Source organism: Dendrobates tinctorius, unplaced genomic scaffold, assembly GCF_039654945.1.
Source record: "Dendrobates tinctorius isolate UK_male_01 unplaced genomic scaffold, ASM3965494v1 ptg000062l, whole genome shotgun sequence".
In the NCBI taxonomy this organism is placed as follows: domain Eukaryota; kingdom Metazoa; phylum Chordata; class Amphibia; order Anura; family Dendrobatidae; genus Dendrobates; species Dendrobates tinctorius.
The window spans coordinates 36783105-36795802 of record NW_027361730.1 but is presented as its reverse complement, the minus strand read 5'-3'; the positions used below and the strand labels follow the sequence as shown (position 1 = coordinate 36795802).

Here is a 12698-nt window from a genome sequence, read left to right as displayed (position 1 = left end):
TCATCCAAGCCTCTGTAGCATAAACTCGATAGGAGTTTAGGATACTTCTAGTGCTGTTCCACTCTTCATTCTTCCATCCTAGGACATCCCAGTTCCCACCTAGTTCATATTCTTTACTGCTGCTGCCATCATCCCCTGTAGTGTCCCTGTCCGTGGGGAAGGGGAACAAAGCCAACTAGAGTTTCTGTTGTACCTTTGTATGCTTCAACATTTCTGCAAGTTATTCTTAGAAGAATGAAACAGACCCCCACATGGCTACTACTATGGCTCTGCTGTGCTAGTCTATATGCCGAGCATGTGTAGCGCTGGAGCTGTAACCCGGTTCACTCAGTAGTTATCAGACTGCCTGTCTACTGAAACCATAACTATGAGTTTCATGCTTTCAGGCCAAGAAACTGTTTCTGACGGTCACCATGGAGAGCAGTAAATGATGTACTGCCATTTGTCAATCATCTCATCCACATCTCCGGACATCAGCCGTCGCTGTAACAAAAGAATTGTCATTACGGGGATTTACAGGCTGGGGAAGTATGCGGCATGAAACTTATGTACTTCTACAAAATATTCACACCTAAACCTCTCCAGTTGAACCACTTTTTATGCACACATGTATGCAGTTTTATTTCAACATCACTTTAACAGAGATAGAAATTTAGAATCAAACAGAGAGAAGAGACAAGCAAGACAACTCATTAATATGGTTATATAAAGAGATATGCAAAGTGGCAACATGATGCCAACCTTGGAGAACATTTCTAATTGAATATAGTGGCGACCAAAAGTTTTGCATTTTTTTTTTTTACAACTGTGATTACTTCTGTCTGGTTGTTGTGATGCCATTTTCCTGGCGATGAATTGAAAGTTGTCATCATGCAAGACCTTCATTTTAACCAAATTGCTTTAGAATATAGGTAAGGTCATTTAATTAAAGAAAACTGACTGCCTGAAGTTTTTCATATACTATTTATTGATCACAATACAGAGAGTAATTAATTGTTTACAATGCCATAACTTAGTATTTTATAGCATAACCTATAGCTTTAATTTCTTTAATTACTGCACCACACCAATGGGGCATTGATGCCACTGGGGTATTCAAGACATCCTGAGGGATCTTGCTCCAATCCATTTGCAAATCTGCAAACAATTCATCTGTATTGCTATGTGCACGGGCCCCAACTCGTCGCCCTAACTCAACCCAAATGTGCTCTATAGGGTTTAAATCAGGTGATTGGCTTGGCCTTTGCAACAGGCTAAAATTTTTCTTTTCTAACCAATTGTTGACTAAATTGGATGAGTGCTTAGTATCATTGTTTTGCTGGAATTTCCAGCCACAGCCTACTTTGGTTTTCCCGTGTGGCAGCATTACATTCTACAATATATCCTTGTACATGGTAGCATTCATATTTCCATCAATTCTATTTACAGGACCAATGGTAAATGCAGAAATGCAGCCTCAAACCATGACATTGTCACCACCATGTTTCACTGTAGGTGTTTGGTACCTTACAACATTACATTTTCCAGTTGGGCAGTATAGTGTTTGCCATCACTACCAAACAGATTGAACTTGGATTCATCTGACCACAACACCTCTTAGACCAATCTGACTCTTTCCATTGGCTGTGTTCTTTGGCAAACTCAAGTCAGACCTTCTCGTTTCTTGACTCGAACTCTTGCATTCATCCCTACAACTCTTAGCCGTTGCACCACAGTTTGGAGATTCACTTTAACCCCATAACCTTCTTTTTCTTACTTTATTATATGTGACACTTGACTCTGAGAGCAGTTGAATTCCATAGCTACCTCTTTATCGCTTTTGCCTGACTTCACTCTCAGAATAATAAGCTTCCTGACATCTGGTGATAAATATGCACAAGCTTGACTTCTGCTCTTTAGAGCCCCATTTTTTATAACAAGTAGTAGTCTCTGTCATGTAGTAACTAGGGACAGTGGGAGCCTACCCAATCCTTGGAACTAGGGGTGCCCTAGTCTTTCCCTGTCCCCTGGATTGCTCCTGAAGGTGGAGATGCCAGGGCCACGTGCCTTGCCTTGCACCTATTTAAACCCTTACAATGGCATGTAAAAATTTGTCCACCCCCTGGTCAAAATTATTCTTATTGTGAATTTGCATTTTAGGCCAAAAAAATATTATATTTTTAATGATATCACTTTTGTGCAGATACCTTCTTTTGATCACCCGTTATTGCATTTTAATGCAATGTCACAGCGACCAAAAAAATGTAATTCTGGCATTTTGATTTTTTTCTCGCTACGCCGGTTAGCGATCGGGTAGTCCTTTTTTTTATTGATCGGGTGATTCTTAACGCGGCATACCAAATATGTGTATGTTTGATTTTTTTATTGTTTTATTTTGAATGGGGCGAAAGGGGGGTGATTTGAATTTTTTTATTTTTTTCATATTTTTACTTTTGGCATGCTTCAATAGCCTCCATGGGAGGCTAGAAGCTGCCATAGCTCGATCGGCTCTGCTACATATAGGTGATGCTCAGATTGCCTATATGTAGCAGAAATACAGCATTGCTATGAGCGCCGACCACCGGGTGGCGCTCATAGCAATCAGGCATCAACAACCATAGAAGTCTCCAGGAGACCTCTGTTATGCCAACGCATCACTGACCCCCAATCATGTGACGGGGTTCAGCGAAGAGCGCATTTCTGGCCCGTTGGCCAGAAGCGCTAGTGAAACGCCACTGTCAGCGTTTTGCCAGTGGTGTTTAACTAGTTAATAGGCGCGGGTGGATCGCGATTGCATGTGCGCTTATTGCGGGCACATTTCAGCTGTTCAAAACAACTGACATGTCCTAGCTTTGATGCAACTGTTCACAATAACAGTAATTTTTATCAGGGGTGCCCAAACTTTTACATGCCACTGTATCTGTTCTGTCCCCCACCCAGGGAGGTGTAAGGCCTATGACTATGCTGTTATAAAAAATATATCACTCTTCAAATACCAACACTAATATTACCTGACATATAGTGGTAGATACCAGTGATGCAGAACATATAAAAGATTACAGCGTTGTTATGGAAAGTGACTTACAGATGGCATTCTTTATGATGGAGTCGTTCACCTTTCCCGACTTTTCCATCTGGCCCAGACAGACACGGCAACTTCGATGGCCACGACTTGTCTGCAGAGATTAAAACAAAGACACGTGTCTGCTTGGAGACAGTGTAGGTACAGCAGGTACGCGGGATGCAGTGACGAGACACGAGACGGATGTAACTGTTGGTGGTGGCTTTTATATATATGGATGCCGATGGGGCTATCCTGAGCAACCGAACAAGATAACAATTGTCCTCGCAGGGACCAAACACAAAGAAACACGGGTAATGAGAACACGACTAACCCGGCGAAGGCCGGTCACTATAGGGCCGCGGGATGGCCGACTATGGGTCCTTAGTTACTATGTGTCACTAAGCCTTCTTGACGTCCCACTGCGTGCTGTCCGATGATGCTTTGGCGTCGCAGCTGCTGGGCCCAGCCGCTGAGGATCTGGCGGAGGCTTCGGGCGTTCCTACGCCCAGGCAAAATGGGGGCACAACAGGCCCTAGGAGAGTCCTTTGGTGGGGTAACCCTCTGCGGAGGCAACAGAATCCCACCTGTTAGTGGGAGGATAGAGGCCGCAGCATCCGGGCAGGGACGATCTGCAGTGATGCGGAGTGGCGGCTGGCAGGCCCCTGGCACAGCCTGGGGCTGTGCTGGGACTTCTACGGATGGTGAGGGGTAGATCCCAGCTGCGGGCTGGGGTGGGGCGGCTGCGAGCGGCAACAGGCAGGCCGTAGCTGCGAGCTGGAGTGGAGTGGCAACAGCCACGGGTGGCAGCGGGCAAGCCGCAGCCGCGAGCTGGAATTGGGCGGCAGCGGCAGCGGGCAGGCCGCAGCCGCGGACCGGAGTGAAGCAGTGTTCCTCGGTCGGTCGGCTCAGTGCCGTCTCCCTGTGGTTCACAGGGAGTCTCCCTCCCGTCTCTCCTGCCACTGTCTTCCTCTCTGGTGGCTGCTGGAGGCTCTTGCTCTCTGGCGTGCTTGAGGTCTCCTGCTCCTCCTCTGCCAATCTGTTGACTCACCCTCGATAGCGGCCTCTGCCCCTTTTATATTAGCTCCTCCCCCAACCGTTCTAGAAGTCTCTGCCGTCCGTCCTCTAATTCCGTCCCCCGGGAACAGACCCCCTAGGAACCTTGGTGATGATCCCCTTGGTTCCGGCCCCGACACGCGGTGGGGGCCCTTCCTCCTACACTCCTCCGCCCTGTATGCTCACCAGCCCTCAGGCGAGGCCTTGGGCAGGCCTGTGTTGGCTTTTTGAGACAACAGTTTTCGTTGCCATATGAACAGATCTTGCTCGTATCGTTTCCGGAGTGGTGGAAGGTGGTGGGTTGGTTGGTCCTGGAGGTTCGACACGGCCTGCAGAGATATCAGTCTTTGGTGGACCCGTTTGTACTGCTGGGAAGTCTTCCTCGTCATCCAGGTCCCAAACCGTTGGCAGGGGTTCGGGGGCCTGGGGAGTGATATCGGGTCTTACGGGGTCAGTGGACGTGCAGGGCTGTAACATATTACGGTGTACAGTGCGAGTAGGGAGAGCTCTGTCTTTTTCAGGTTGTATCTCATACACGGGCCCGTCGGGGCTTATTTGGCGCAATACTCGATAGGGACCCTCTTCCCACAGGGGTTCCAACTTGTTCTGAGGGCGTTGGTCCAGCACGAGTACTCGATCTCCAGCTTGGAGGTCGACGGGTGGAGGCAGAGTCCCCCCTGAATGTTCTATGTCCTGGAGCTTGCTGTGGACGATTCGGTGGAGGGTCTGTAGTCGGTGCTGGTGTTTCCGGACCCATGATGAAATCCCTATCCAGGGTTGTGGTTCTTCCGGGTTCAGTTCTACCTCTGTAATTCCTTTACCTTCTCACCCAAATAGCAGCGAGTAGGGGGTATAGCCGGTGACTCAGTGTACCCGGTTGTTATATACTGTGGTGTAATGACCACTGTGTCCACTAGGGGGCGCTGTGTGGATGTCCCAAGAGAGAGGATGAGTGGCAGAATATTGAGTGGCCTTTGTGTATCTCAAAGTGGGTGGCTTTGAGATGAAGGCTTGGTTATGTGCTGATCTGCAGAGCTGAACTTTCGTGCCTATGTGTTAGGGAGAAGCCTTCAGGCAGCTGGAGAGATGGGCGGGTTCTAGCTGCCTACAAATCCACCCAGGGGTGTGTCTGATAACACCTATAGTAAAAGGCTATGTGAGGGACCTGTGATGAGGTCATAGCCATGTGACCCGGTGGGCGTGGCTACGGACCATATATGGTTGCCAGGGTAGGTCACATGGGTGAACGCTGGGACCTGATTGGTCCAGTTTGGAAGGTCCCGTGAGGAGAAGATCTCCTCACTAACAGCCTGTGGAGCGGCTGTGTGTGTAATGGCGGCCAGCGTCTGAGAGTCCCTGAGGAGTGAGTGGATGTCTGCAGCCTGGAGAAACAGCCATGTGGGAACCCTGACGTGGGTGAGATAATGATGAGGCTGAAGAGCCTGAGTATGGACATTGAGTAACCTGTGTGTGACCACAGGTTTAACCAGAGTGAAGCTATAATGGACGCTATGCTGTAATGCTGTTTAGGCTGCTTCTGTGGTTTATGATGACGAATAAACCTCATGGACTATGTTAATGGCTTATGAAAACCCATGCTGGATCTGATTGTGTGGCTGCCAAGCGAGTGTCCCCCAACCTAGAATGACAGCGCTACCTCACAATACCCACACAAGTTCGGGAACATACACAGACCAGCGGGCCTTCCGGTCGCTCTCCAGGGTGCACAACATTTGAATGAGCGTTCGATTAAATCGTTCGCAGTCCCCATTTCCCTGCGGGTGGTACGGCGTGGTTCGGGATTTTATCGATGCCATAGAGACGGTGTAATTCCTCCATGACCTTCCCTAGGAATCATGATCCCTGATCGGAATGTATCCGTTGAGGGCAGCCGTACACTTGGATGAAGTTCTTGCAAATCGCATAGGCAGCGGACTCCGCAGTTTGATCTCAGGTGGGGGATACCATGGCGAATTTGGTGAAATGATCCACCATGACGAGACAATGTTTATACCCCTGGTGTGCGGGGCCAATGGTTATATAGTCCACCATCAGGAGTTCGAGGGGAGCAGATGTTACTATTGTCTGTACCGGAGCCTGTTGTGCAGGTGGTTTGGCCAGCTCGCACAGGCAGCACACCCAGCAGGCTTCTTCCACTGCCGTTTGTAGGCGAGGGTGGTAGACCATCTGCTGCAACTACTGGAAGCAGTGGAAGGTCTTTTGAGCTCCAAAATGGGCCCCCTTTTCATGGGCTTCCCGAGCCAGTTCACCGAGTTGGGCTCCAGGCACAACTACCTGCAAAGTTTTTGTGGATGTTGTACGTGATACCGCCTTGCGATATAGTAGTCCTTTCTTGATGACGAACTTTTCTCACTGGCGTAGCATTAGCAACATGTCCGGAGACAAGATTTGTCTCTGGGCGTCGGTAGGTAGTTTGCCGGCGACCACCCATCGGCATAGGGCCCCAATTTCCATGTCTTCTTGCTGCTGCTGAATCCAGGTGTCACGAGATTGTTCCAGCATACCCCTGGGAGGTCCTAGATGAGTTTGCTCTTGGGTGGTAGCTGTGAGTATGGCGGGGGCCAGAGCGAACGGTGTTTCTTCTCCTTCTCATTCGTCGTCTCTGCTCTGCTTCGGCGTCGCAGCCACTGGGCCCAGCCGCTGAGGATCTGGCGGAGGCTTTGGGCGTTCCTTACGCCCAGGCAAAGTGGGGGCACAACAGGCCCTAGGAGAATCCTTTGGCGGGGTAACCCCCCACAGAGGCAACAATCCCGCCTGTTAGCGGGAGAATAGAAGGCGCAGCCCCCTGGGGCTGTGCTGGGAGTCCCACGGATGATGAGGGGCAGACCCCAGCTGCGGGCTGGGGCAGGGCGGTGGCGGATGCGGGCGGCAACAGGCAGGCAGCAGCCGTGGGCTGGAATGAAGCGGCAATGGCCGCGGGTGGCAGTGAGCAGGCCGCAGCCGTGTGCTGGAGTGGAGCGGCAACTGCTGCGGGCGGCAGCGGGCAGGCCACAGCCACGGACTGGAGTGAAGCGGTGTTCCTCGGTCGGTCGGCTCGGTGCCGTCTCCCTATGGTCCACAGCAAGTCTCCCGTCTCTCCTGCCGCTGTCTTCCTCTCTGGTGGCTGCTGGAGGCTCTTGCTCTCTGGCGTGCTTGAGGTCTCCTGCTCCTCCTCTGTCGATCTGCTAACTCACCCTCGCTAGCGTCCTCCGCCTCTTTTATAGTAGCTCCTCCCCCAACCGTTCTAGAAGTCTCTGCCGTCCATCCTCTAATTCCGTCCCCTGGGAACAGACCCCCTAGGAACCTTAGTGATGATCCCCTTGGTTCCGGCCCGGACACGTGGCGGGGGCCCTTCCTCCTACAACAGCACTTCAAGGCATCAGCAGACTCAGTCGGCACCACGCATGGCTGAGCTCACAAATGCTGTTCCATCATTGGACAAGCCCTGATATACTTTCTAATGATCAGAGCATCGTAGGGCTTGTCAGCTGAACAGATGGCACTTCAAAAATAGCATTCACGTAGAGAGAAGACTGAAGTCTGATCTAAGCAATTGTGCTAAGACTGCTGCCACTCACTGAGGCAGCATAGCCCCGCCCACTCCAGTGATGTGCCAGTGATGTGCCCGGTCCCCAGATTGGAAATAGCAGAGCCAGAATAAAAAAGGATAGTTGACCAAAGATGATCTTACAGAAGCAGGGCAGGTACTAAAAGTGCATTAGAAAAGTGTTAGATGGAGTTAGAACTAATAAAATGGGGTGAAATTAGTAGTGGAAAATCCCTTTGATAATGTTCCCTGAGTCCCTCCATGTTCAGCTCCCCCTTACACTATATCATGCCCCATAGCTTCCTCATATAAATTATGATAGGCCCACAGCTTCTCTATATATAGCATGATATCCTCACTGCTTTCCCAAAACAGAGTATAATGCCCCTCACAGTAGTCCCTACACTGTATGATGACCCCCTGTTGGCAGCGGATTATTCAGGATACTCTCCAAGCGAGTGACAACAAAGCTTATTTATTCGGGAACAAACAGGAACAATATATGATAAGCTTAACAGATCAGGAATAAATCATTTGTGTGTCTCTATCTGTGCCGCATCTACAGCAGGCTGCTTCTCTCATACACAGACACAGGAAAAACAGGAAATGCAGTCACATGCTATCCCTGTGTGAGCCTCTGGGAGTTTTTTTTTGTTCTAACTTTATGAACAGCATACAAATCTAGCAACTAAACACTCATAGACAGGAATGGAGTTGTTGCAATAAACATATTCCAACACCCCCTCTGTAGTTCCCACACTTTATAATAGCTCTTACAATGGTGCCCACACTTTAGGACAGCGCTCACAGTAGTCCTCACTAGAGTTGAGCTACTTTGGTGGGATCGGGTTTCGTGAAACCCGAATGAAACAAAATTTGAGTCGGATGAAACTGGTCCGACTAGGGCAAGAAAAGTCAGAGTTTCGTCCGAAACCCGACCTCAATGCAAGTCAATGGGGAATAAAAGTCGGCATTGAGTGGATGAATGTCCACTACTTTTGAGGCACAGTGCAAAGCTTTTGCATTGCTTTAGTCTGAGAGCTATAACTTTTTTGTTTTTCTGCTGATGGAGCTGTATGGTGGCTTGTGTTTTTGTGAGACAAGATGATGTTTTCGGTGGTACCATTTTAATTTAAATCTGTCTTTTTTATCGCATTCTATTGCACTTTTTGTTCGGCGGTATGATGATAAAGCATTGTTTTTTGCCTCATTTTTTTTACTGTGTTCACTGAAAGGGTTAACTAGTAGGACAGTTTTATACAGCAGGATGTGGAGATACCAAATATGTGTGCTTTTATTGTTTTTTTAAATTTACATAAATAAATGTATTTATTGGAAAATATTTATTTTTTCTTTATGTAGAGATATCTTTAAAAAATATTTCTACACATTTTCTTTTTACTGTTTTACATTGTCCCAGGATGGGACATCACTATATAATGTCAGATTGCTGATCTGACACTGCACTGCAGAGTATCAGATCAGGATCTGACAGGCAGGGAAGGAGGCATGCCAGCGCATGTTGGCAGGCGCTCACAAGCCACCTTCCCTGAAGCACTCGGAAGGACCCCGTGGCCATCTTGGTGCCAGGGATCTCCATGGAGTCCATCAGAACATTGTGATACAATCGTGATGTCCCAATGGAAGCGCACAGGGAGCCCCCTCCCTGCTCGATGCTTCTCTATGCCGCAGTCAATGGCATAAGAGGGGGCCCATGATTGGTGCTAGTACTGATTGTGGGCATTGCTGCGGGATGTCAGCTGTCACATACAGCTGAAACCCGCATCAGATCGCCACAGCACTCAGCGTGAGGCCGCGCGATCGGTGCGGCGTACATATACTGCTCTTTGCATGTCGGTAAGGGGTTTGTCAAACACAAAGCACATCATGTCTTGACTGCAGATGAATGTACAGTTTAAACCAGAAGTTTACATATGCTATATAAAAAGACACATATGCATGTTTTTCTCAATATCTGACATGAAATCAGAATAAACCATTCCCGTTTTAGGTCAATTAGGATTACCATAATTAGAGAGAATGTTTTAAGGCATTTTTATTACTTTCGGCAAAGTCAAACGTTTACATACATTTCATGATTATTTGGTACCATTGCCCTTGAACTGAATGACTTGGGTCAAACATTTGGGATATCCTTCCACAAGCTTCTCACAATAGTTGGTCATAATTTGGGTCCATTCCTCCTGACAAAACTGGTGTTACTGATCCAGGTTTATAGTTGCCTTGCTCGCATCTGCCTTTTCAGCTTTGCCCATAAATTTTCAATAGGATTGAGATCAAGGATTTGTGATGGCCACTCCAAAACATTGACTTTGTTATCCTTAAGCCACTTTGTTACCATTTTGGCAGCATGCTTCGGGTCAATGTCCGTTTGGAAGACTTTAACTTCCTGGCTGATGTATTGAGCTGTTGCTTCAGTATTGTCACATAATCTTTTCTCTTGATGCCATCTATTTTGTGAAGTGCACTAGTCCCTCCTGCAGCAAAACAATCCCACAATATGATGCTGTCACCCCCATGTTTCACAGTTGGGATGGTGTTCTTAGGCATCCAAGCTTCTCCTTTTTTTCCTCCAAACGTAACAATGGTCATTATGCACAAAAAGTTAAATTTTAGTTTAATCAGACCACAGGACATGTCTCCAAAAATTAAGGTATTTGTTCCTGTGTGCATTTGCAAACAATAATCTGGCTTTTTATGCTTCTTTTAGAGTAATAATCAAAAAATTTTTGGCACTCAACTCGTTGCAAAGATGAAGAATTTTTATTTGCAGTCACAAATATAGATGTTTCGGCTGTATCAAATAGCCTTCATCAGTAAACAAGACTGCTCCTATCTCTATAATTTTCTGGACATTATATTGTATGACCAATAGTAAATTAGGTGCTATTGGAGGTGATACCATCCACCATGTAAGAACTGGTATATAAACTGTTAAATCCTGTGACTCATAGAAAACCCCAATTTCACGCTGTAAGAACAGCAGCTGGCTGTAGTTTCAAATGTCTTGTTGGTGGGTGGCAGCAGGACCTGTATGAACACGGCATCCACTGCTGGTGTGGCAGGTCTGCCAATAGCACCTAATTTACTATTGGTCATACAATATAATGTCCAGAAAATTATAGAGATAGGACCAGTCTTGTTTACTAATGAAGGCTATTTGATACAGCCGAAACGTCTATATTTGTGACTGCAAATAAAAATTCTTCATCTTTGCAACGAGTTGAGTGCCAAAAAATTTTTTGATTATTCTATACTGGTGTGTGGGAACCTTCTTTTGTGCACCGACACAGCTGTGCCACGTTATACTATTGATCTTTTGGAGTAATGGCTTCTTCCTGGCAGCCCATGTTGATACAGTACTTGTTTCACTGTGAATATTGGCACAATCTTACCAGCTTCTGCCATCATCTTCACAAGGTCTTTTGCTTTTGTCCTTGGGTTGATATGCACATGTCAGACCAAAGCATGTTCATCTCTGTGCAAGTCCACAATTCTCTTGCTGATATCTTGGCTGATTTGTTGAGACTTTCCTATGATGCTACACAAAGAAGCAGTGTGTGTAAAGTGTGCATTAGAATGCATCCACAGGTGTGTCTCTAATTAACTCAGATTTTGCCAAAAACCATATCAGAAGCTTCCAAACACATGACATCATTATATGGGCAGTCCAGAATTATTTAAAGGCATAGTAATTGTTACGGCCCCTGTCGCGCCCCGCTGAACTTACCTGACCGCTCCCGCGCCGCAGCCTGTCTTCTCCCGTCAGCCGCGGCGTCCTGTGACCGGCCCGTGGCCTGCGACATCCTTGCATGCTTTGCGCATGCGCCGTAGGCCGCGGCCGCGTCCTTCTCTCTCTTCTTATGCTCCGGCGGTGCCTTGACCCGGAAGCACCGCCGGACCAATGGGGGCCGCTTCCAGGCTATTTCAGGCCGCTCTCCTGTAATGGAGGCGCCTCATCGTTGTGTTCTATCCATACGCTAGGCCCCGTGTCCCTGCCCTGTGCACTGTGCCGCTTCTCATATGTTCCTGTGCTTCCTATTGCAGATCTACTCCGGTCCTGTCAGCCCGTGCCTGTTTCCTGCCATCCTGCTCCGTCCTGCCTGCCCGTGCCTGATTCCTGCAGTCCTACTCTGGTCCTGTGCTTGGCTCCGTACTGTCTGCCCGTGTTTGATTCCTGCAGTCCTACTCCGGTCCTGTGCTTGGGTCCGTACTGTCTGCTCGTGTCTGATTCCTGCAGTCCTACTCCGGTCCTGCCTGCCCGTGTCTGATTCCTGCAGTCCTACTCCGGTCCTGCCTGCCCGTGTCTGATTCCTGGCGTCCTACTCCGTGCCTGTGTGTCCTTGCTCCGTCCTGCTCGCTCCCCTCTGTCTCCTGCTGTCCTACTCCAGTCTCTCCACCTGAGCCCTACGCCTTCTCCGTGCTCGTGGTACTAGGTACTCTGTCTTGCTCCAGTCCATCCCGAGCCGCCCCTCTTGGTACCGGCTGCCGTGGCATTCGAACCCCTGGGCCTGCTCCTAATGGTCCCTGTATAGGGGTCAGCCCCACCTGGTTGCTCGCCCGGGGGCCCCTCGGTGCCACGGTCCAGAGGGTCCACTCCTGGAATCCTCCTAGTGTAATGCTAACAGTAATCTTAGTGCATGTAAAATTTTAACTTTGCAGTAAGTAATAAAAATGCTTTAAAACATTCTCTCTCTCATTATTCTGGCATTTGGTAAATATTAATAATTAATAATAATTGACCTAAAGCGGGAATGGTTTGTTCTGATTTCATGTCAGATATTGAAAAAAAAAAGAACATATATGTCTTTTATATAGTGTATGTAAACTTCTGGTTTCAGCTGTACATGCTAATTACTCAGGAATGCAGAAACAGAAGATATAAAGGTATTATATTTCAGACAACGGCATTCCCATATACTGTATGCAGTTTGGGAGAGTGTGAAGTTTTTTTACTGACAGATTCCTTTTAAATAAAACTTCATAGCTCCCATATAGTGACTAATAGACTAGAGTGGATTGCAGCCAATGTGT

The 12698-nt window shown here is 47.9% G+C and overlaps 1 long non-coding RNA gene across 1 annotated transcript in view; it reads left to right on the top strand.

Annotated features, from left to right (window-relative positions):
• LOC141093086 (uncharacterized) overlaps positions 1-12351 on the top strand; it is a 151667-nt gene extending 139316 nt beyond the window's left edge. The window contains exon 2 of the long non-coding RNA XR_012232980.1: positions 11712-12351. This is a non-coding gene — a long non-coding RNA (uncharacterized lncRNA). The remainder of the gene's footprint in view (positions 1-11711) is intronic.
• The last annotated feature ends 347 nt before the right edge of the window (positions 12352-12698 follow it).